The 8,134-nt window shown below is 32.8% G+C and overlaps 1 pseudogene; it reads left to right on the forward strand.

Moving 5' to 3' along the window:
- Nucleotides 1-3,406: 3,406 nt before the first annotated feature.
- Nucleotides 3,407-5,575, forward strand: LOC141550753 (peroxiredoxin-1 pseudogene; annotated as a pseudogene).
- Nucleotides 5,576-8,134: the final 2,559 nt, after the last annotated feature.

The raw sequence follows: 8,134 nt of genomic DNA on the forward strand, positions 1-8,134 counted from the left end.
AATTATACCAAATAATCATAATAATATTGGGCATCCTTTCTTGACCCTTGAAATTATTAGAAAATACTCTACTGCTTCTCCAATACAGCTAATACTTGCTATTGGTGTTATATGTCTACTATTTACCATAGTAAAGAAAGATTCATTTATTCCTGTGCTTTTTAGGGTTTTTAGTAAAAATAGATGTTGTATTTTGCCAAAAATGCTCTTTTTACATCTATTAATATAATCATGTGACTTTTATTGTTTTTGTCTTTAAAACTTTCCTAATATGAAACTAGCTTTGCATCCCTGACATGAATCCAAATTGACCCAAGTATTTAATTGTTTAGATATGTTATTGTAGTCTCTTTGATTATATTATATCCAGTGTTTTTGCAATGATATTCATTAAGGACATTGCTCTAAAATTTCTTTTTCTCATTTATCTTTCCCTGGTTTAATTATCAAGATCACATTTTTTTCATTGAAGGAGTTTAGTTCTCCTTTCCTTATTTTTACAAACAGATTATGTATCAAAAATTTTATGTCTTTTGAATGTTTGATAGAAATCACTTATAAATCTATCTGGTTTGAATGGGTTGTTAGAGAATTCATTTATGATTTATTAAATCATAAATTTATTAAATCATAAATGTATTTTCTTATATTTATTAAAATTCTCTATTTTTATTCTATTAATATGGATATATCATATTTTTGTAAATATTCATTCTTTTCATTTCAATGATCAGTTTCTGGGGTGTAATTGTGCAAAATAATTTCTAACAATTTATTTTGGCTTCATTATCTTTCATTTTTATTTTTGATACTAATAACTTGGTTTTCTTGTCTCTTTAAAAAAATTAGCTGACAAGAGTAGTTCCTAGTTTTATTTATCAATTCAATAAGGTTTTGCTTTCAATTTTCTTAGCCTCTTCTTTAATTTTTAAAATTTCTTTTTATTTAGAGTTATTTTTATTTCTTGCTTTCTTATTTTTTTAATTGCATGCTGAACCAATTTAGTTGCATGCTGTTCTTCCTCTCTTTTGTTGGTGAAAAGGTTTAGACTGCAGGGGTTCTCAAACTATCCAGATGCTGCCCGCTAAGGACACTTATGCTGCCCGCTAAGGACACTTATGCGGCCCGCCAGTTATAGCAAATGGGCTGAGAGGTGGAGACAGAATGTGAGTTTTTGTTTTTACTATATAGTCTGGCCCTCCAACAGTCTGAGGGACAGTGAACTGGCCCCCTATTTAAAAAGTTTGAGGACTACATCGTGCTGAATCAATTGTGATATGTGATTATGATTGTTCTATAAGAAATCATGAAACTGGAAAGTTCTTTATGAGCTCATGCAAAATGAAATATATTGTGCACAAAGTAGTAACAATGTTGTAGGATGATTAATTGTGAACAAGCTTGCTGTTCTCAGGACTACAGTGAGCCAAGACTTCTCTGAAGGACTTAGGGTGAAAAATGTTATCCATACTCCAAAAAAGAACTAATTGTGTCTAAATACAGATTGAAACATGTACTCTTACTTTCTCTCTCTCTCTCACTCTCTCTCTCTCTGATTCTCTCTTTCTCAAAGTAAATAACTTACTTGTCAAAAAGCTTAAGTTCAAAGCAACCCTTGATGTAAAAGTGAACATAAATTTTCTTCGATAGATATATTTAATCTAAAGATACAGCAGAACAAAACAACCCAAAGTGATTATTAACCTTGTACCTATTGCTTTAGGCAACGTGGTGAAGTAGAGAAACCGAGTGTAGATTCACCATTATCCCAACCAAGAAGTCAGAATTCAATCAAATCACTCTCTGCAGGATCCTCTTCATAAGCTGAGCTTCCAAGTTGTGAAAACCAAAAAACCTAAAAAAAGTACCACTTTCATACCACTCTGCTGATAAGATCTCTCTCCAGCTCACTCTTCCTGTCTCCCTTCAGAGAACTCTAGTTCTCTTATGGAAACTACAACTTCCAGCCTTGATCCTTCCTTCTTGGCTTGGAGAAATAACAGCACCCAAAAATCTTTAGTCATTTATACCTCCTTGACAGAGTTAGTCCAGTCTTGCCAAAAGAACTATTACAAGGTGAATTTCCCTTTTATGACGTACTTTCTCAAGTTGAAGTCAGTTTTGATTTTCACCCTCTCCCAATTTTATTCTCACTCTTAAACTTCCTTCTCTCCTTAACAGAAGGATAGTATAATGGGTAAGAAAGCAGAACCAAGCAATATGTTATTCATTTAAAAAAAAAAAAAAAAACACTTGGAACATAAAGATTTACATGTGGTTAGAATGAGGGACGAGTAAAATTTGTTATGCTTCAGGTGAACTCAAAAAAGCAGGTGTCATAATCATGATCTCAGACAAGGGAACAACAAAAAATAGACATGACTAAAAGAGACTACATTATGACAAAAATTACCATATACGATGAATTGTTATCAATAGTTAATATATATGACATAACATCTAAATACAGGAAAATTAAGAGTGCTTCATAGGGGTCTCAATGTATTACCTTTAGAGATAGATAACTTTAAATACTGAGAATGTGTTCTGGCTCACTCTTTCAGAACCAGGTGTATTATATTTTCCCTCAGAGCTCCAGAAGGACCCTAATGAATTTAAAGTGTCTCTTCCCTAATGCCATCACCTCCCTTTTTTTTTCAGGTATGCTCCCCACCCCATGGGTATCAATGAGTAGAACCCCAGTTTCCTTTAACCAAGTAATATAAATTCATTTTTATAAAAGGTTATTTACTCTAAAAACTGTAATAAGAACAAAAATACAACTTTTTCTCTTAAGAATATGCTATTCTCTATACCACCTTAGTTTGGAAGGAAAGTGGGCTCCAATTTAGTCCAATTCATACATAGCATTATTCTCATCAAGCTTATATCCAGATGCAATATAATTTTTAGATTAGCCCTAAACAAACTTACTACTGAGCTGGGTCCAGAAATTCATTCCAGAAGGTCGTTCCTTGTTTAAGATACAAATACTGGGCTAGATTCAAAATCTAAATACTAGAATTCTCTTTCTAAAGAATGAATACTGAGACAAGAATAGAACTCAAGCTTGTATTCACAAGGCTACATGACCTCAGAGAGGAACAGGCCCAAGGTCTCTCTCCCCTTATAACTTTGTTTCTCACCAAACATTGTTATTAAAGGAATCAAAGAGATTCACCAAGATGGATCAACAAAATGTAATATAATGGGTAAGAAAGCATAACTGGTTGCTAGTTTCTTTTTGAAGGCACCTCTATTTCTAGCTATAGTCAATCAAAAAGCTTAACAATATGATTAGCATATTAAAATTAGTTACAGAATAATTACACATGCTCCAAGACACTTTTTTTTACATGTCATTGTGACTCTAGGAAGTAGGCTTCTCAGATTAAGGAGATCCTCTATGAGGTATGAAGAGATATAACACTCTAAATATGTGCCAGTCCTTGTTATATTACAAAGAGAAAAACCAAGAAGAAAATTAAGAACCTGAGTAGAAGTTTAGAAAAATTAGATGTTGTATTTTTGATGATTACTGGATAGAAATCTAAAGGAGTATAAATTTCTTAGCAACTTGGAAAAAATTCACCATGAAATAGTAAAATAAATCCAAAAAAGTAGAAATATTAAATGCATCCTTTACTAAACATATCCCATAAAATATTATCAATAAATATATCTCTGAAGAAAGGGTTCAATCTCTGGAAATTAAGTAATTTGTTGCTAAAGAATATGTGGATCAAATAACAAATCATAGAAACAATAATTTCATCAAAGAAAAGAACAAAAATGAGGGACCATACCAAAAGTGTTGGAACTCAGCTAAAGCATTCCTTAGAGAGAAATTTATATTATATTCCTATATCCAGACAGCTAGGTGGTGAAATGGATAGAGTACCAGATCTGGGGAGAGCAAGGCTTCTCTTCCTGAGGTCAAATCTGGCTTCAGATACTACTAGCTATGTGACCCTGGACAGGTCATTTAATTTTGCTTACCTCAGTTTCCACATTCATAAAACGAACAGGAGAAAGTAGAAAACCATTCTAATATATTTGCCAAGAAAACCCCAAATGGGGTCATAAAGAATTGCACAAGACTGGAAAATGACTGAACAATGACTGAATAACAGCACACATACCAACAAAAGATTAATAAAACAGACCAATTAATTAAGCATCAACTAAAAAAAAAACAACAACAAAAAACAGAAAAGCAACAACCCCAATTTAAACACAAAGATAGAAATTCTGAAAATCAAAGAAGAAATGAACAAAACTGAAAATCAAAAATTCTCAATTGAATTGATAACTAAAATGATGAATTAAATAATAACTTCAATAGCTTATCAATTTTTTTTAAAAAGGAAAACAAGGGCACCTAGATGGCATAGTGGATAAAGCATCAGCCTTAAAGTGAGAAGGACTTCAAATCTGGCCTCAGATTAGTACTAGCTGTGTGACCCTTGGAAAGTCAGTTAACCTCAATTGTCTAGTCAAAAAAAATATTTTTTTTCTAAAAAGGAAAAACAAATTGCTAATAATAAAAACAAAAAAGAAGAATTCAAAACAGATGAAGAAATAAAGAGAATCATTAAAAATTATTGTGCCCAACTACATGCCAACAAAATTGATTACTGAATTGAATATTTAAAAAATTATAAAACACTCTGAAATAGAGAATTTAAACAACCAAATCTCAAGAAATTAATTAATCATCAACTAAAAAAAACAAAGCAAAACAAAACAGAAAGCAACAATCTAAATTTCCCTCTTTATAATTCCCACCCATTTTTCTTGGTTCTTCCTTCTGAAGCTAAATTTAAGTCCTATTCCTCTTCTACATGGCACATATGTCATTAGAATTAAATAACTATGATCAAAGGAATTTACAATTGATGAGCAACAATCAATCACCTTTGAAATATCTTGGAGACTTCCATTTCTTGTTCATGTTCTCTGGTTTTCTCAGAATGTTAAATGAGAGAAGTTAATATTGGCATGTTGGTAGAAAATGCCAAGATTGAATACAAAGCCCCAAATTCCAAGCTATAACTATTATGCCAATTGGACAGTTCAAAGACATCAGCCTTTATGACTACAAAAGGAAATACATTATGTTCTTTCTCCCCTGATATAGTTTGTCCCACAGAGATCAGCATGTTCAGTTTTTATGCAAAAGAATTTAAGAAACTCAACTGATATGCAATTGGTATTTTAGTGCATTCCCACTTCTCTCATCTTGCATGGATCAACACATTCAAGAAGCATGGTGGACTGGGAACCAAGGTCTCTGAATCCACATGCCCTAATGCCTAAGGCTATTATATCTTACAGGCAGATGAGGAAATTTTATTCTGGGGTTTTCTCATCATTGACAAGAAGGAGATCTATTGCCAGATCACTATCATGACTCTCCTGTTGGCCACTCTGTAGATGAGACACTGTAACTAGACCAAACACTACAGTCCATAGATGAGCATAAGAAAGTATGTCCAGCTGGCTAATAACTAGAAGTCATACAGTGCAGCCTGCCAGTCACAGATCTAAGGAATATTTCTCCAAGCAAAAGTGAGCTGTTCTCTTCCAGTCCACCCCACTGATATAGAACTATCTTGCCCTCTTAATGTAAAGAACAAAAAATACTGTTTGCTTTCATGATGCTTTAAACTTCAAGGCCTTAGTAGACTGAACCAAGACATTGTGAGCTGCCTTTTCTTTCATGTTTGTATCTGAAACAAATTATTCTTTCCTTAGAACAGCAGCTTGTTGGATGAGTAAAGTTTGCTGTTTCTCCCATTCCTCCTTCAATGACCAAATTCTCTGTTAACAACGTTTGTACCCTGCTCAGGCCTTGAAGCTCATGCCTATCTGGCATTTTTGTAGCTTTATTATACTATTATAATATCTTGGAGAGTAGAAGAGGCACAAGAAAGGCAGAAAAAGGCAAATGTCCTGATTAGGATACCATCCTATAAAAAAGAAAAAGAAAAGAAAAAATGGAGTCCTCAAATTATAGGCCAGTGAGCACTGGCAAAATGTTAGAATGTAAGTGATTTCTAATGAATATTTAGAAAAAGAAGTGGTGATCACAAAGAGATAGTATGGCTTCATCAAAAATAGATCATGCTAGACTAACCTTACTTCCTTTGTGTGTGTGTGTGTGCGTGCCTGTGTATGTGAGAGACAGACAGACACAGAGATAGAGAGACAGATACAGAGAAAGAGTGCTAAACTGGTAAATTAGGATTATCACAGAAAGAGTTTACCTAGATTTTATCAAAGCACTCCAGAAAATCTCATCCCATTCATTTGGACAAAATGTAGTGATGAGAGCTAAATTAAAGTATAATGAGATGAATTTGAAGCTGGCTGAATTCAAAGAGCAGTCATTAATGGTTTGATGTTAACTAGGGAGTTCTCTATTGAAGTAACTTCAGGATTTGTACTTGCTATGTGCTGATTAATATTTTTATGAATAACTTGAATAAAGGCATAGATGGCACATTATTATATTTTCAAATTATATAAAGCTAGGAACAATAGCTAAAATGTTGGATGACAGAATTAGGATCCAAAAGATTTCCATAACTTTAGAACATTAAGCCAAATCTAGGGCTTTCCCTTAAAATAGGGAAAAATGTAGTCTTATACTTCAGTTTAAAAAAAATTCAGTGCCACAAATACAAGATAGGGAAAAATATGGCTAAATAATTTATCTGAAAAACGTTTTGGGATATTTGTGGATTGCGAGTTTAATATAAATCAAGAATTCAACATAGCAGCCAAAAAAAAAAAAAAAAATTTGAGTGTGATCTTAAATTACGTTATTCTAGGATTAGGGAGAAGATAGTTCTGCTGTTCTCTCCCTTGTTGACATCACATGATTGTCCTGAATGTCACATGATTGACTGACTGACTGGTTAAGCTCTAAAATATACAGATGAAGACTATCCAGATGGTAAGGAGTCTCATGATTGTGCCTTCTAAGAACCAGTTAAAAGAATAGGGCATATTTAGCTTGGTCAAGAGGTAAATTAGGAAGTCAGAATATCTTAGCTATTTGCAAGAATTGTCTGCAAGATAATTTTAAGGGCTATGTGTAAGGTCTTTTGCTGTCCCCCTTTATGATAATGCTTTCACCCTAAGATTACCTACAATTTATCCTGTATATGTTTTGTATGTAGCAACATTCTATGGGTTAGACTGGGTCATCTCTGAGAGCCCCACCAACCCTAAAATTCTGTTTTCTTCTGAATTCTGTTTAAAATGTATATACCACTCTGTTAGCAGTTTGCAGTTTCACCAGACATATTTTTCTGATACAAATTTAAAGTTAGATCAGGCAAAAGAGCTCCATAATTGCAATAAATTATAATTCATCTGAGAAGTCCCCAGATTAAGGTCAGGGCAATTGTTTGGGCAATATTCATTATAAAGTCTCTCCAGAAAGTATGTATATTTAATTAATAAACTGGACTAGCATGGAAGATTCATCAAAGCTTTAAAGAGACCTCATCCCTGAAGAATCTTAATCCCAATGCAATTTTATTTTAAAAATAAATATAATTTTAATTTGACAACTAGTGACAAATAAGAGTATTTTCATGTAAAAGAAAAAACAGAAAAGAACAATTTTATATTTACCTCAAATCATCTTACATATAACTTGTTTCTTAATGTACATAATAAATTCAACATGTTAGCTTCAAAAACTGTCTTGTCTATTTTCCTCTGAACCTCCTTTTGTCCTATTCTATGTACTTTTAAAAATATTTCATTTGATACTTATCAGTTTTTTCTCACATTACTATCATTATCCCATTCTCCCTATCAAAAAAACAAAAAACAAAACCAAAAATCAAAATCAAATAAACAAAAAACCTTCTTTTGTAATTAATAAGCCAGAGTCAAGCCAAACAAATCCACATAATTGACCAAGACAGCTTCTTCAGTTTCCTGTCTCAATATGTCTTTTGGATTGAGATAGAAGGAGGATTCTTAGGGCATATAGGTCCTAGATTTGCGGACCATGAATCCCTGTACATTTTTGGAACCTTCTTTTGATCCTTCTGGTGAAAACCTAGAGCATGTTAGTACTTTGAATGGAACTTTAGCATGCCTAAAAATGGAA

This window comes from Sminthopsis crassicaudata, chromosome 1 (genome assembly GCF_048593235.1).
Source record: "Sminthopsis crassicaudata isolate SCR6 chromosome 1, ASM4859323v1, whole genome shotgun sequence".
Classification (NCBI taxonomy): domain Eukaryota; kingdom Metazoa; phylum Chordata; class Mammalia; order Dasyuromorphia; family Dasyuridae; genus Sminthopsis; species Sminthopsis crassicaudata.